This window comes from Balaenoptera acutorostrata, chromosome 3, assembly GCF_949987535.1.
Source record: "Balaenoptera acutorostrata chromosome 3, mBalAcu1.1, whole genome shotgun sequence".
Lineage (NCBI taxonomy): Eukaryota > Metazoa > Chordata > Mammalia > Artiodactyla > Balaenopteridae > Balaenoptera > Balaenoptera acutorostrata.
In genome coordinates, this window is record NC_080066.1 from 120787974 (window position 1) to 120805964 (window position 17991).

The 17991-nt window shown below is 37.0% G+C and overlaps 1 pseudogene; it reads right to left on the reverse strand.

The window, feature by feature from the left end:
* Positions 1-11364: 11364 nt before the first annotated feature.
* On the reverse strand, positions 11365-11852 carry LOC102998431 (transcription factor BTF3-like; annotated as a pseudogene).
* Between the last annotated feature and the right edge of the window lie 6139 nt (positions 11853-17991).

Sequence of the window (17991 nt, forward strand, 5' to 3'; positions counted from 1 at the left end):
CTGGGTAGTGGCCCAAGCCACAGCTCCCTGTCAGACTTGAGATCATGAGGGTAAACAGCATATATACTTACAACCATTCTATACCCATACAACCATTCTGTTTTTCAATTTCAGTACAGTATTCAATAAATTATATGAGATATTCAATACTTTATTATAAAATAAACTTTGTGTTAGAGGAGTTGGTCCAACTGTAGGCTAATGTAAGTGTTCTGAGCACGTGTAAGGTAGGTGAGGCTAAGCTATGATGTTTCATAGGTTAGCTGTATTAAATGCATTTTTGGCTTATGATATTTTCAACTTACAATGGGTTTATCAGGATGTAACCTTGTTGTAAGCCAAGGAAGATCTGTATATATCTTCAGAATGTGGAAAACTTAGGAATCCTAAGGATATGAGTTAAACCTGGAAATGGCATTTTATGTTTCCAGCCAAGGTATGCAAGGTCAAATGGCTCCAATTGCCAGTGCAAAGACCATATATATATATATATATATATATATATATATATATATATATATATATAATTTTTTTTTTTAACAAATCAAATATTCGTTGGCTCTGAGGGAGTCAGGAAAACGTATGTTACCAACGCACAGTGTTTCAGGGACAATTAATAGAACATATTTGGTTGGTTTTGGTTTGGAAATGTTTGAGGTTATAGTGTAGGTGGTCCAGAATGTCCAAACAGCCTATGGAGTTTATACTACATGATTTTTCAAAGTAGCCTAAGTTTTAAAAACTAAAAAGGTCTGGTTAAATAAGTTTAGGAGATTACAGCTCTGTATCCCTTCCTTAGAGATTTATAATGTATATCAGCATATTAAAGACCTTGAGAAATTCTGTAGCAACTCAGATTAATTTTGTGTTCTAAATTGATTTGACTGTGGAATTATTTTCTCATTTAAATGTAAAGCTATTAGAAGTTTTTAAGTTAGGTTTTAGATTAGGCTGTAAAATGTAAATTTTTATGTTCTTCAATAAAAAACTTTTTCTTCTAGTTACCCCCTTTTTCTGTTACTGTAGTTTTTATTTATCAAGAAGAGGTAAAAGAATGTACTAGAGTAGGAATATAGTGTGTCAAGTGAAAGATCTTAACAACCTACATTCTATAGCCAGTGCTGCTTAAATTTATTCTCCAAAATACCTCCTATCTGTAGAATAGAAAAAAAATGCCCCCAAATGGAACATAGGATGAGCCCAGAGCAAAAAGTTTCCTTTTTAACATTTATCAATTAAAATTAAAAGTTATCAATTTTGGGACAAAATGTGTGTGATAGGTTCACCCAACAGCAATTTACTCCCTGGTAATGTCTTCCTATCTTACCAACAAATGTTATAAATGAAGAGACAGAGTTTTAAAAGAAAAAAAAGTTAAAAATATATTGGCTTGGCCAAAAAGTTCATTCGGGTTTTTCCATAAGATGTTACGGAAAAACCCAAATGAACTTTTTGTAATATTACTGGCCAACGCAATATTACAGTGTGTGGTTTTCATGCAACTGTTAAGTAAGTGTATCCTTCTGGTGATAAGACAAGTGTTAAATATTGAAAGAATTTTTGACCTGCTGGTTTCTTTTACTCTAATCTGGGAAATTCTGAAAGAACTTTCTGAAAGAAGAAAGATGACTGATGATGATATTCCTTTAATATAAATTCACATGCTGTAATTTTTATCATTTTCTTGTAGTTTCTCAGCAGTGTGATTTCCTTCACATACTAAATGAACTAACAGTTTTAAATGACCCTAGAGGAACGTCAACTCTTCATTCCAAATGCAGACTTCATTTTTACAGGTGTAATATTTTCATATGCACTAAAACATTCACAGTTTTTCCTTGCATTTGTTGCTTTAGATTATTACACCATGAAAAACTGTCCACTAAACAAACCAACACTCTGAGATACTCTTTATCACTCACTTTATCCAGGTTTTTAAAATTTAATATGATATTTTTATTTTATGTTAATACACTGTGAAATATAACTACGGAAGTGTGAATACGGTGAGCATCCATGTCACCACCACATGAATTAAGATACAGAACATCGACCATGATTTAGCAACATTTTGTATGTCCATCCTTTTTTTATTGGGTACTCCACCCAAGGAGTGTCATTATTCTGACTTGTGATAATCATTGCTTTTCTTTATAATTTTAAAACCTGTGGGCTTCCCTGGTGGTGCAGTGGTTAAGAATCTGCCTGCCAGTGCAGGGGACACGGGTTCAAGCCCTGGTCCAGGAAGATCCCTCATGCTGTGGAGCAACTAAGCCCGTGCGCCACAATTACTGAGCCTGTGCTCTAGAGCCCACGAGCCACAACTACTGAAGCCCATGTGCCTAGAGCCCGTGCTCCGCAACAAGAGAAGCCACCGCAATGAGAAGCCCACGCACCACAACGAAGAGTAGCCCCCGCTCGCCGCAACTAGAGAAAAAGCACGCGCGCAGCAACGAAGACCCAACACAGCCAAAATAAATAAATTAAATAAAATAATAAAATAAATAAATTTATTTTAAAAATAAATAAAATTTATAAAACCTATGCATGGCATCCCTAAAAATGTATCTTTAAAATATCAGGGCTTCCTTGGTGGCGCAGTGGTTAAGAAGACGCCTGCCAATGCAGGGGACGTGGGTTCGAGCCCTGGTCCGGGAAGATCCCACATGCTGCAGAGCAACTAAGCCCGTGCACCACAACTACTGAGCCTGAGCTCTAGACTCCACAAGCCACAACTACTGAGCCCATGTGCCAGAACTACTGAAGCCTGTGCGCCTAGAGCCCGTGCTCCGCAACAAGAGAAACCATGACAATGAGAAGCCCGCACACCACAACGAAGAGTAGCCCCTGCTCACTGCAACTAGAGAAACCCCGTGCACAGCAACAGACCCAACACAGCCAAAAATAAATAAATAAACAAATAATTTTTTAAAAAGATAAAATATCACTTAATTTTGCCTGACTTTGTATTTTATATAAGTGAAACCATACTGTACTTGTTTGTGACTTGCTTCTTTCATTTAATTATGTTCCTAAGAATCATCTGTTGTAGTTAATCCTTTCCATTGCTGTATAGTGTTCCATTACATAAAAATAATTTATTCTTTTTATTTATGGTGATGATCCTTTGAGTTCTTTCCAGTTTGTGGCTGTTACAAAAAATATTGTTTATAAATATTCTTGTACATCTCTTGCTGCATAGATGCAAGAGTTTCTCTAGGGTAAGTAACCTAGGAGTGACATTGTTAGGTTATTAGATATGTTCCCCTTTACTAGATAGCACCAAACTGATTTCCAATGTGATTGTATCCATTTACATTTCAACCATCAATGCATGGATGTTCCTGTTACTCTGCTTTTTACTTTTTTATTAGTATCTTGTAAAGCATTCAAGCATATTTTCATATGCTTTTGCTTGGCAATTTGAACTTCTGTGAAGTGCCTATTTCTTGCCCCTTTTTCTATTGGGTTGTATGTTTGTTTGTTTCTCTTTTGTAGTAGGAGTTCCATATATATTCCAGACACTAGTCCTTTGTTGGCTATGTTCATCACAAATATTTTCTCCCAGAAGTTCTTAATTTTAACACAGTCAAAGCTATAAATCATTTACATCTTAAGAAATCCTTTCCTGCCCTGAATTTGTGTACGTACTTGCCTATACTTCATTCTCAGAGCTTTATATATTTGCATTTCACATTTAAGTGTTTAAATCCTTAAGTTTGAATTTTAAGTATGGTATAAGGAATCCAGTTTCTTTCCTTTTTTTCTTTTTTTAAACAAATGGATTATCAGTTACCCCAGCACCATTTATTGAAAGACCTTTTCAGTTGGGTCTGTTTGTGGGCTCTATTCAGTTCCCTGAGTATATTTGTCTATGTCTGTAACCAGTACTACACCGATTTAATTACTTAATCTTTTTAATAAGTGATATCTGGTAGGGAAACATCTGCATCTTCTTTTACAGTAGGTACTTGGCTATTTTTGGCTTTTGAACTGCCATATAATTTTAAGCTCAGCTTGTTAAATGCCACAAGATAATCTGTTGGGACTTTGATTCAGATTGCATTGTCTAGGTAGATCTATGCTGTCCATGTGGTTGTTGAGCACTTGAGGTAGTGACTAGTCTGAATTGAGATGTGCTGTAAGCGTGAGATACACACCAGATTCCAAAGACTTTATATGACAAAAAGAATAAAATATTTCGTTAATAATTTTCATATTGATTACATTTTAAAATAATATTTTGGATATATTGGATTAAGTAAAATACATTATTAAAATTAATTTTACCTGTCTCTTTTTGTTAATGTGGCTAATTAACAAAATTAAATTTGATTCCAATTGCAGTTCACATTATGTTTCTATTGGACAGCACTGCTACAGATTAATTTGAGAAGCATCGACACCTTTACAATATTGAGTATTCCAAACTATGAAATTGGCTTATCTCCATTTATTCAAATTTCCTTTAATGCCTTTCCCAAAAAGGTCTTATTCATCTTTCGTAAGACTTATTCCTAGCTACCTGACTCATACATGGATAAATAGATTACTCTTTCATTGTGAAGAGCACACAGAAATGGTCTGTTTTGTATACAAAACAGACCATATTCAACTTAATGAATTATCACAGTGCTAACACCTATGCAATCACCCAGGTGAACTACAACATTGCCAGGACCCAAGAAGCCCCTCTCATATCTCCTTCCAATGATTTCTCCCTCCCTCTCCCACCCTCAGAAGTAACCACTGTTCAAGTAATCAAAGAAGTCATTAGACTGAGTGGCCCTAATTCTTGTCAGCCTAAGAAAGCAAACTGAAACCTCAGGCAGAGTCCCATAAATGCATTGAGGGAAGAAATTGAAATCTAAGAATAACCAATCACAAACAGCCAACTAGGCTTTCCCAAATAAGGCAACTGCTTAAGCTATAGCCAATCAAATAATTTCCTTGCTTTGTTTCCTATCTGCTCTATAAAAAAAGCCTTTTGCCTAACTCCTGACAGGAGCACACCAAACCATTTTCAGTTTGGCGTTGCCCTTATTGGAATCAATGTTTGCTCAAATACACTCTTCAAAATTTTGATGTTCCTCAGTTTATCTTTTAACACCACTATTTTGACTTTCTGGTAATTGCTTTCTTGATTTCCTTCATCGTTTTAAAAGTGACGAATGCATCCTAAACATTATTATTTTTTCTCCTGTTTTTTAATCTTCACATAAATGAAATCATAATGTATGTATTTTTTTGTGTTTGACTTCTTTTGCCCAACATTATGTTCCTGTGACTCATTCATATTCTTGTATGTCACTGTAGATAACTGTCACTAGTATGTGGATATTGAGATTCTTTTCAATTTGGGGGTTTTACAAATAATTCTGCTATAGAACTTTCTTGTCTTTTGGTAAACATGTGCACAGATATATATTTAGGAGTGAAATTGCTAGGTTGTAAGTTATACACAAATACATGTGCACACACACACACACACACACACAGAGCACACACTTTAGTAGGTAACACCTAACAGTTCTTTGAAGTCATTGTATCACGAGCAGTATATAAAAGTTCCCATTGCTCCATATACCTGCTAACATTTGGTATTGTCAGTCTTCTAACTTTAGCCATTGTGGTTGGTGCGTAGTGGTGTCTCATTGTGGTTTTAACTTACATTTTCTAGATGGCTGTTGCGGTTGAGTATGTTTTCCTATTTTTTTTAAACCTTTTGGATATCCTCTTCAGGGACTTTCTCGTCTTGATTTTACAAGTTCTGTATATACTCTGGAAGTGAATCCTTTGTTGAGTATACAGTCGGCGCTCCATATTCACAGGTTCTGTATCCATGGATTCAACCAAACACTGATAGAATATATTTGGGGAAAAAATTTCCAGAAAGATCCAAAAAGCAAAACTTGAATTTGCCACATGCTGACAACTACTTACATAGCATTTACATTGTATTTAAAACTATTTACATTGTATTTACAACTATTTACATTGTATTAGGTATTATAAGTAATCTAGAGATGATTTAAAGTATACCAGAGGATATGTGTAGGTTATATACAAATACTACACGATTTTGTATAAAGAACTTGCATTTCTGTGGATTTTGGTATTTGAAAGGAGTCCTGGAACCAATCCCCTGGGGATACCAAAGAACAACTGTATGCATTGCAAACATCTCCCACCTTGTAGCTGGGATTTTCACTTTTTAAATGGTATTAAGAATTTCTTGATTATAATGTTCAGTTTATCAATTTTCGTGGTTAATACTTTATGTGTCCTATTTAAAATGTATCTCCCTATTTCAAGATCAAGAAGATAGTCTCCTATTTTAACTTTCTAAAACTTTATTATCTTACTTTTCACATATAATTGTATCATTTTCCTGGAATTGTTTCTTGTGTATGGTGTGAGTTGGGGGTTAAGTCTCATTTCTTTTTTCCTTGTGAATGTCAAATTGCCCAACTTCAATTATTGAAAAATCCGTGCCTTCCACACTGCTCTGCAGTACCACCTTTCTCCTATATCACATATCCATATATGCATGTTTCTCTTTCTAGGCTCTCTATTCTATTTCATTGGTCTATGATTTTTTTAAACATCTTTATTGGAGTATAATTGCTTTACAATGGTGTGTTAGTTTCTGCTTTATAACAAAGTGAATCAGCTATACATATACATGTATCCCCATATCTCTTCCCTCTTGCGTCTCCCTCCCTCCCACCCTCCCTATCCCACCCTTCTAGCTGGTCACAAAGCACCGAGCTGATCTCCCTGTGCTATGCGGCTGCTTCCCACTAGCTATCGGTTTTACATTTGGTAGTGTATATATGTCCATGCCACTCTCTCACTTTGTCCCAGCTTACCCTTCCCCCTCCCCGTGTCCTCAAGTCCATTCTCCAGTAGGTCTGCGTCTTTATTCCCGTCCTGCCCCTAGGTTCTTCATGCATTGGTCTATGATTCTATCTTTGAGCCAGTACCACTGTCTTAATACCATAGCTTCATATTAATACTTCATATCAGGTAGAGCAGATTCTCCCACGGTGTTTGTTTTTTTTAAATTAATTAATTAATTAATTTATTTTTGGCTGTGTTGGGTCTTCGTTTCTGTGCGAGGGCTTTCTCTAGTTGTGGCAAGTGGGGGCCACTCTTCATCGCGGTGCGCGGGCCTCTCACTATCGTGGCCTCTCTTGTTGCGGAGCACAGGCTCTAGACGCGCAGGCTCAGTAGTTGTGGCTCACGGGCCCAGTTGCTCCGCGGCATGTGGGATCCTCCCAGACCAGGGCTCGAACCCGTGTCCCCTGCATTGGCAGGCGGATTCTCAACCACTGCACCACCAGGGAAGCCCATCCCACCGTGTTTTAATTGACTCTCCTGCCCACCCACATTTTCATATAAATCTTAGAGTCAGTCTTTGAATATCCACAAAAAACTTGGTGGGATTTTTATTTGAATTGCTTTGAATCTATAGGTCAATTTGGTCCCTACAAAATACTGAGTCTTCCAATCCATGAATATGACACATTGTTAGAAATCAGGATAATGGTTATTGCCTGTTTTGTATTTTATATAAATGGATTATTTTATACTTGTTCAATATTAGGTTTGTGATGTTTGTTAATTTTGTTGCTTGTAACTGTACTTTTTTTTTATTGCTGTGTATTATTCCATTGCGTGAATGAATATCCCATAATTTATGCATCCATCCTATTGTTGATGGGCATTTGTGTGGTTTCCACACAGTTTGAGGTCAGTATGAACAGTGCTGTTAACAACATACTGTTCATGTCTTTTGATAAACGTATGTTCACATTTCTTGTGGTGTGTATAAGCCACCTGATCTTTAAGTTAAAATGGAAAGTGCTGTGCTGGTGACTTCTTCCTCTTCTGGTCCAACAGTCCATCAACTCTACTGGTCCAACAAACCATCAACTCTATCATGTATATAATGGTTATTTCTCCTAAGGGGTATTTTTCTGGACCTCATTTCTTTTTCTTTGGTTCCTTTCTCAGATGTAACGTTTGAGTTGTTTGGTATTTGTCCCTGCAAAAACTCTTTCATCTCATCTTCTGCCTCTCATTTAACAAGAAGTCCCTTGGGATCTCATAAATACTTTTAAGATTTGATATTTTACCCAGGCATTTTGAAGGCTTTCAGTGGGATGGTTGGCCTAGGTGTTTACCTTCCCATACTACTGGAAATAGAATTCAATAGAATTTAACATACATTTACTAATCACTTACTATATATCAGGCTGTCTTCTAGGTTTAGGGATATGGTATTGAAAAAAACAGACAAAATCTCTACCTTCATGGGGCCTACATTCCTAACAAATATCTCTACAAATATTCCTTCTGTCCTTTTCTCCCTTTTCTCCTTGTGTTCAGCTTAAATGTATGTTAGACCTCAGTCTTTCCTCAGTATCTTTGAACCTACCTTTTGCATCTCTGTGTCTCCATCCTGAATTATGGATAATTTCTTCAGATACATCTTCTAGTTCATTAATTCATGTAATGGAATCACACATGTTTTCCCCCTCAGTGAATCAACTTTTATAAATACAAGTGTTCAAATCACTATTATTTTGTTTATATACGTACATATATATGTGCACGTGTGTGCAAACACACATATATATCTATAATCTATCAGTGAAAAATCCAATTTAAAATATTTAAATGATGTATGAATATGCATTCTCACTCATGATAAGAAGTATTCCGAGAGAATGTTCCATAAGCTGGATATGCTTGTGTGACAAGTGCACAGCAGCCTCATTGCCAGCTACTACTGAAGTTTTGCTTGTAGTAGGTTTGGCTATAACTATGCATTTTTTTCTGGTTGACTCCAAGTTCACAGAATTTTCATATATCTTGTTAAAAGTTTCTTCACTTTGAAAATAAATGTCTTCTCAGATATTATCAAATCAAGTATGGCAAACAAGGAATAAATAATCAAAAAGTCAGTACAGTGTGTAATTTTATCCAAAAAGAAGAATTCACTTAATCCCTGTCTCTCATCCAGTTAAAATACCTTTTACTATGTAATGATGTTGCAGACATTTAAAATAATAGCCAAAATCATAGCAAACACCTGTGAACTTATTATCCAGCTAATAAAATGTGTTCCTATTTTCCCTTCCCCCACTACCAAGAGAAGTTTAAAATTTTTTACTAAGTTTTTTTAATATATTTTTTGAGCATGTTAAGATTCATCACTTTATAATGTCTTTTAAAAAGGGCACTTTCTCAGCTTGCCTGTCATTTAGTGACCCCAAATTAATTCATCTTAATGATTAAACAAGTTTTCTCCACTATTACGTGAGCCTCACCTTTATTCTCAGGCAGTGTCAAAACTGGCCTTAAGTAAATTCATATACATAAAATTGATGGGTCAATGAGACCTTTGAAGCATATTGGAAAATTATACAAATTTATACTCCTACCAACTATATATGACATTGTTTTTCTTCTTATATCCTTATCAATTCTGAGTTTTGTCAACTATATATTTTTTTTTTTGCAATCTCATTAATAAAAATCTTGTACTGATTTGTATTTCTTTAATAAAGAGTGAAACATATTTTCTAGTACATTTATAATTTGGGGATTTTTTTTAACATTTAATATTTTTTCATATGGTAGTTCTGTTTTTAATTTTTTTTAATTTTTATTGAAATATAGTTGATTTACAATGTTGTGTTAGTTTCAGGTGTACAGCAAAGTGATTCAGTTATCAATATATATAAATATATACTTTTTTAACATTCTCTTCTATTATAGGTTACTACAAGATATTGAGTATAGTTCCCTGTGATATACAGTAAGTCCTTGTTGGTTATCTGTTTTATATATAGTAGTGTGTATATTTTAATCCCAAACTCCTAATTTATCCTCCCACCTTTGGTAACCGTAAGTTTGTTTTCTATGTCTGTGGGTCTATTTCTGTTTTGTAAATAAGTTCATTTGTATTGTTTTTTTATTTTTATTTTAAAATTTTTTTATTTTTTAGGTTTTTTTGGCCATGCCACGTTGTGGTGGCCCCCAAGCTGTAAGCTTATTCAGCTTTCTGCTTTCCGGAGAACTGCTTGTCTCTCTCTTGGTATGCACTCCTGACGCTGCGGTATTGAGCGTAAAAAAGGAAAATGGCTTGCGGCCAGTTTCGCTCCAGGTGCCTGCTCTGCATCTAAGAGCCCCTGGTTGTTCCCCAGAAGAAGGACGTGCTGCCCTGAGGGGGAAGTCTGTATCTCCAAAGAATGGCCCATAAGGCATGCTGACGCATAGATAGTGGTGCATAGATAGTGGTGCATAGATAGTGGCGCATAGATAGTGGCGACAGAATTATGCGGAAATACAAGGTTTACTGATTTATTGTCTGATATTCGTTCCGTACTAAACCTATATATACATTCATGCTCTTTGAATAAACTTGCCTTGCAACCATCAGTTGTCTTGGCCCTTCTGACCCCATACTGGTGCTTTTCAGTTCCTTACCCCTCACCGCCAGGAACTTCTAGCTTTCTGCAGCCGGTCTGCGGCACCACGTGGCTTGCGGGATCTCAGTTCCCCAACCAGGGATTGAACCCAGGCCACGGCAGTGAACGCCTGGAATCCTAACCATTAGGCAACCAGGGAACTCCCTGTATCATTTTTTTTAGATTCCACATGTAAGCGATATCATATGATATTTGTCTTTCTCTGTCTGGCTTACTTCAGTTAGTATGATAATCTCTAGGTCCATCCATGTTGCTGCAAATGGCATTATTTCATTCTTTTTTATGGCTGAGTAATATTCCACTGTATATATTACATTTAACTTTTAATTTATTTGAAATTTATTTAGTTGTTAAAAAAAACAGGTAGGGATCAACTTCTTTTTTTCCCAAGTTTCTGTTAGTTGTCCCAGTATAATTGATTGGATAACCTTTGTCTTCCCTATATTGAAGTGCACTCATATAGCAAATTACCATGTGTTCCTGGATCTATTTATGGACCCTAGTCTATTCAACTGAGTGCTGTATTGTATTACTTAAAGTCATTTTATAGTAGGTTTTAATATCTATCTTTTATCTATGCTAAATCCTCCCCCAATTATGCATTTTTTAAAAACTAAGTGAAGAACTTTATTAACTTTTGTTTCAAACTTTATTACCAGGCTTCTACAGCTTAATTAGCTGCAAAGAATGAATGGCGTATAAGCAAAAACTGAAAAGAGCTGCAGTGTCCAAGGGGCTTGGGCTTTAAAATATTAGAAATCTATATTTTATCAGACCCAGGGACAAAGTTTTAAAAAGTAGTCTTAATATAAAATAGCAGCACCCAGTAACTTCAAGTTTCATCTTCAGAAGTTGACTCAATTCAGTTTGTCTCATTCTTGAACGCCTCAGCAAAATTCTCCGTAAGATCTGGAATTTCATCATCACCATCCTCTCTAGTAGCAAGCAGTGCTTTTCCACCCACAGATTATTTTGGCAGCGCTTCAGCCAGTCGTTTTAAACTAGTCAGACTGTCTGCACCAAGCTGGTTTAAGATGCCAGGTAACATTTCTGTCAGCTGCTTTGTTTCAGCATGGCCAGTAAAGTGAAAGTGTTGGCCGCCAGAGATGTTTGAAATTTAGGGTTGTTAATGTGCATCACATTAACTTTTCAATACCAGAGATGTTGTTTACCCCTAAGTTTCTTTAAGTTCTTTAAGGAGAAGTTTGTTTGTTTGTTTGTTTGTCTTAAATCATCTGTTGTAGCTGTTCTATGAACCAACTTCTTTCTGTGAGCAGTTCCTTTCCCACCAATGTGCACTTGTGCCTGCAGTTTTGTGAGTTTCTTCTGGTTCATGATAGTTTCTTTCATCTTGATGGAGTGGAAATGGGGCCCTGTGGGGGGACCAGGTCTGGCGCTCAGGGGGTCTCAGGCAGACCAGCTGGGATTAGGGACACACATGGGGTGCCCTCAGTTATGCTTTTCCAAATTTCCCAAAATATATATTTATTTTTAATGAAAACTTCAGAATCACTTTTCAAGTTCCCCCCAAAGTTGTAATTTGATTGTGATTGCACTGACTTTATAATTTAGGAATAATCAACAACTTTGGAATATTGAGTCTGTCTAAACAGAAACTAATATGCCTCTCCATTTATTCTGTCATCTATTTTAGTAAAATTTTATAGCTTTTTTTTATACAGGTCCTGCACATTTTTATTAGGTTTAGCCACAGGGTTTGTGTGCAGGTATCCTTTTTTTTTTTTTTTTTTTTTAATTTATTTATTTTTGGCTGCATTGGGTCTTTGTTGCTGCATGCAGTCTTTCTCTAGCTGCGGTGAGAGGGGGCTACTCTTCGTTGTGGTGCGCGGGCTTCTCACTGTGGTGGCCTCTCTCTCGTTTTGGAGAACGGGCTCTAGGTGCACAGGCTTCAGTAGTTGGGGCGCACGGGCCCAGTTGCCCCATGGCATGTGGGATCGTTCCAGATCAGGGCTCGAACCTGTGTCCCCTGCATTAGGAGGCAGATTCTCAGCCACTGCACCACCAGGGAAGCCCAGGTATCCTTTTTAATAAGAATTTTTCCCTTTTCTGTATTTCCACTTAGTTGTTGTTTGTATATAGGAAATTTTGGAATTTTTTTTCCAATTTGCAGGAAGCTCTTTTGTTTTCCTCTTGTTGAAGTAGAGACTTCCGTGTCTCTGTCCACACCGTCCCCCCCAGTCCCTCCCCCACCCCATAGTTGATTGGATCCTAGCTGAAAAGATCAGGAACGGCACTTCACCAGGAAGACAAGAAAATTTATTTTTGTGTAAAATTTATTTTGGATCTATAATATGTTTACTGATTTGAATAAGGCTTATTTCATTAACATGAAATTTCCCCCCTGTAACTGTTACTAACAATGCACTCTGTTGAATCTCCCTCTGGTATCAGGTTCTCTTTAACAATTCAGTCCAATTTCATAACCTTAAAAAACACCTTTATTGTGAAAAGGAGGGACAAAAAGTGTTTAAAAAGCTTCTCTGACTGCACCTTGTTTTATAGTTTTGATTTTGGAACCATGTGAACATTTCATATAATTAAAAAACTTGGATCAAAAAGGAAAAAAACTACAAATCTGAAACAAATGGATACAAATGAACCTAGGAGTATGTAAAATTGATAGTACAAACCACACAGAAAAAAAAAATTATTTCAAATGACATTAAAACTCAAACTTTTAATGTAGCTCCATGGTGAGTTATATCCTAAAGAGCAAAAAGAACCACAATGAAATATTTAGTTTCAATTCGTAGTTCTTTTTTTTTTTTTTTTTTTTTGACCACACAGCTTGTGCAAGTGAAAGCATGTAAGTGAAAGCTTGGAGTCCTAACCACTGGACCACGAGGGAATTCCCACAATTGATAGTTCTCTTGTTAGTACTATTAGTTCTATTGTTAGTAGTAATACTAGTATTGTTGCTTTGAAACTATTTTACGCATAATATACATTATATATGTATATGTTATGTATATGCATAAGCAAATATGCAATCATGTTAATGTCATTAAAACCAAGATTTTCAGTGTGAAAGCAAAGGAATACAAATATAATAATTGATGATTTAATTTTTCACTTAAATTGGAAATATCCATATGAATGCATGATTTAGTTTTCTTTCTGAAATTCACATATTTCCTAGCTTTATTTACTGAGAGGGCATAGAAATAATGACAGTCTGGTAGAAGTGAGCATCCCCAGTGCTGATCATAGTCTCTGAAAGCCATTTCTCAACAAAAGGAAGAGGGGTTCCTTGAAAAAAATGGCTGATCCTAGGTCTGGGGCAGGAAATGTACCAGATGAGCCTGATACCTCTTGCTATGCCAGAAAGCAGGAGTGCTATCAATACCACTGGAATTGTGTGGATACAGGGGTCAACTTGAAGGATTTCACACTGGCCAAACTTGGGACAATTTGAGCCTTGAATACTGCAATGTATAAAGCATAACATATACAGGCATACCTCATTTTGTTGTGCTTTGCTTAATTGCGCTTTGCAGATACTGTGCTTTTTATAAATTGAAGGTTTGTGGCAACCCTCCATCAAGTAATTCTATTGGCACAATTTTTCCAACAGCATTTGCTCACTCCATGTCTCTGTGTCACGTTTAGGTAATTCTCACAATAATTCAAACTTTTTCATTATTATTGTATTTGTTGTGGTGATCTGTGATATGTGATCTTTGATGTTACTATTGTAACTGTTTTGGGCCACCATGAACCCGTGCCCATTTAAGATGGCGAACTTAACCAATAAATGTGTGTGTTCTGATTCCTCCACCTGCTGGCCGTTCCCCTGTCTCTCTTCTTCTTCTCAGACCTTCCTATTCCCAGAGACACAACAATATTGAAATTAGGCCAGTTAATAGCCCTACAATGGTCTCTAAGTCTTCAAGTGAAATGATGAGTCCCACATCTCTCACTTTAAATCAAAAGCTTTGTGAGCAAGGCATGTCAAAAGCCAAGACAGGCCAAAAGCTAGGTCTCTTGGCAACAAACAGTTAGCCAAGTTGTGAAGGCAAAGGAAAAGTTCTTGAAGGAAATTAAAAGTGCTAATCCAGGGAACACAAGAATGATAAGAAAGCAAAACAGCCTGATTGCTGTAATGGAGAGAGTTTTAGTGGTCTGGACAGAAGATCAAACCTGCTACAACATTTCCTTAAGCCAAAGCCTAATCCAGAGCAAGGCCCTAACTCTCTTCAGTTCTAGGAAGGCTGAGAGAGGTGAAGAAGAAAAAAAGTTTGAAGCTAGCAGAAGTTGGTTCATGTGGTTTAAGGAAAGAAGCTGTCTCCATAACATCAAAATGCAGGGTTAAGCAGCAAGTGCAGATGTAGAAGCACTAGAAGATCTAGCTAGGATAATTAATGAAGGTGGCTGCATTAAACAACAGATTTTCAGTGTAGATGAAAACAGCCTTCTCTTGGAAGAAGATGCTATCAAGGACTTTCATAGGTAGAGAGGAGAATTCAATACCTGGCTTCAAAGCTTCAAAGGACAGGCTGACTTTCTTGTTAGGGGCTAATGCAGCTGGTGACTTTAATTTGACGCTAATGCTCATTTACCATTCTGAAAATCCTAGGGTCATTAAGACTTATGCTAAATCCACTCGGCCTGTGCTCTATAAATGGAACTACACAGCCTGGATGACAGCGCGTCTGTTTACCCCATGGCTTACTGAATATTTTAAGCCCATTGTTGAGACCTACTGCTCAGAAAAAGAGTCCTTTCAATATATTACTGCTCTTTGAAAATGCACCTGATCACCCAAGAGCTCTGATGGAGATGGACAATGAAATTCATGTTGTTTTCATCCCTGCTAACACAACATCCATTCTGCAGCCCATGAATCAAGGGATAATTTCAGGGACTTCCTTGGCGGTCCAGTGGTTAAGACTCTGCACTTCCAATGCAGGGGGCGGGGGTTCGATCCCTGGTCAGGGAACTAAGATCCCACATGCCACATGGCACGGCCCCCCCCCCACCAAAAAAGGGGTAATTTCAACTTTCAACTCTTTTTTTCTTCTGGCTGTGCAGCGCAGCTTGTGGGATCTTAGTTCCCCCACCAGGGATTGAACCTGGGCCCTCGACAGTGAAAGAGCAGATCCCTAACCACTGGACTGCCAGGGAATTTCCCATCAAGTCTTATTGCTTAAGAAATACATTTAGTAAGGCCATAGCTGCCATAGATAATGATTCCTCTGATGAATCTGGGCAAAGTAAATTGAAAACCTTCACTGTTCTAGATGCCATTAAGAACATGTGTGACTCATGGGAAGACATCAAAATATCAACCTTAACAGGAGTTTGGAAGAAGTTGATTCCAACCCTCATGGGTGACTGTGAGGGGTTCAAGACTTCAGTGGAAGAAGTCACTGCAGATGTAGTGGAAACAGCTAGAGAACTAGAATTAGAAGTGGAGCCTGAAGATGTGATTGAATTGCTGCAATCTCATGATAAAACTTGAATGGATGAGGTCTTGCTTCTTACAGATGAGCAAAGAAATTGATTTCTTGAGATGGAGTCTATTCCTGGCAAAGATGCTGTGAAGACTGTTGAAATGACAACAAAGGATTTAGAATATTCCATAAACTTAGTTGATTAAGCAGTAGCAGAGTTTGAGAGGATTGACTCCAATTTTGAAGGAAGTTCGACTGTGGGTAAAATGCTATCAAACAGCACTGCATGCTACAGAGACATCTTAAGGAAAATTCATTTGATGCAGCAAACTTCACTGTTTTCTTATTTTTAAGAAATTGCCCCAGGCACCCACAACCTTCAGCAACCATCACCCTGATCAGTCAGCAGCCATCAACACTGAGATAAGACCCTTTACCAGCAAAAAGATTATGACTTCCTGAAGGCTCAGATGATGGTTAGCATTTTCTAGCAATAAAGTAGTTTCAGTTAAGGTATGTACATTGTTTTTAGACATAATATGCTATTGCACACTTAGTAGACTACAGTATAAAGTAAACATAACTATTGTAGGCACTGGGCTGGAGGGCTTAAGGGAACACTACCTTATCCATCACAAATCTTTATGATTTCAGTTTGTTCCCTCAGTATTTTCCTTGTTTCTGTAGGTTTGAATGAATGGTTTTTAACCTCTGACCCATATTTTCAATTGAAAATAAAATGAAAAATTAGTACACATTAGAAAAATAGTCAAGTGAGAGGGGGCCAGGATAGTAAAAACTGCCCCTTGAGAATGGTAAAGAAAGCTTCATGAGCCTGGCAGAATTCAGACTCTGTAAGGTTGTCACCCAGCAGTCCATGTCCCTGTTGAGGAACTTTGGTGTGTGAGAAGCTCTCTCTCTCTCTGTCAGAGGCAATGCTGTGTAATCATTATTCCTGAGCAGACAGGTAGATGAAGTTTTACCCCCCTCCTCCCACTTGCCGTTAGGTGGACCCATGTACTTAGTTCTGGCCAAAAAAATGTAAATAGGAATAATATAAACCACTTCCAGACCTGGTCTTTAACAGCGTCGAATGTAGTTCTCCAGCTCTTTTCTCCCATCACTGCGGCCTTGGATACCTCATATTCTAGATGGTGTAGCCACTGGTTAGCTGTTATTCTTTTAAAAAATCCTTTATAAACACACAAACAAAAACCCTTTTTTGAATTTTAATCACCCAACTGTAGGGAGAAATGACATTTGGTCTTGAATTCTAGATTCATATCAAGGCTACCAGTGAGTGAGTCACAAAGCCAAAGTTGTACTTTTTTGAAGGAGGAAGTGGGGTGAGGGTAAGAGGAGGGATAAAGGCCATGAAGAATGATAATCAAACAGAAGACATTCGTAGAGTGATTCATTGCTCTCCCGAGTTCAGAGGGATATCTTTGCACTTTGTCTTGTCCAGCTGAGACACAGAGTCATACACCTCATAGTTACATTAGTGACAATGTCATGGTCTCCCATAATGTTGTTTCTAAAAATGCACATGCTTAAAAGTTCAAGGGTCACAAGGGCTTCTAATGCTGAAATGTGCAAAGGTGCAAAATTTCTGCACTGCTGCCTTTGGGAATGAGATATTTTAGATGGCAAGAATAAAGGAAAAAATAGAAAAAAAAAAGAGATATTTAAGATAGCATAGGTATGAGATCTTGAAAATATTAGAAGTTAAAATAGAGTCAAGGTTAGTCATAGTACCTAATGGTTGTAAAGTGAATTTTTACTTTTGTGGTTATTTGCAGGAAACTTAATATCCCAGCCAAATTTTGCTTGCCCCCAAAATTACTTTCAAGATAGTTCTTTTTGCCATCAGTTCACACATGTGTAAAGGAATATAAATTCATTTTAATATAAGTTCAAGAAAAATGTCCCTAGAAAAGTGATGGCAATTATTTCCCAGGATCTCATGATATGTTCCAAATACAAATATCTATTACTCAATTATTCTCATTGTTAATGAAGTTGACTGAGAGTTGATATCAGATGTTCCTCCAGTTATAGAAGACTGGTTAGTCCAG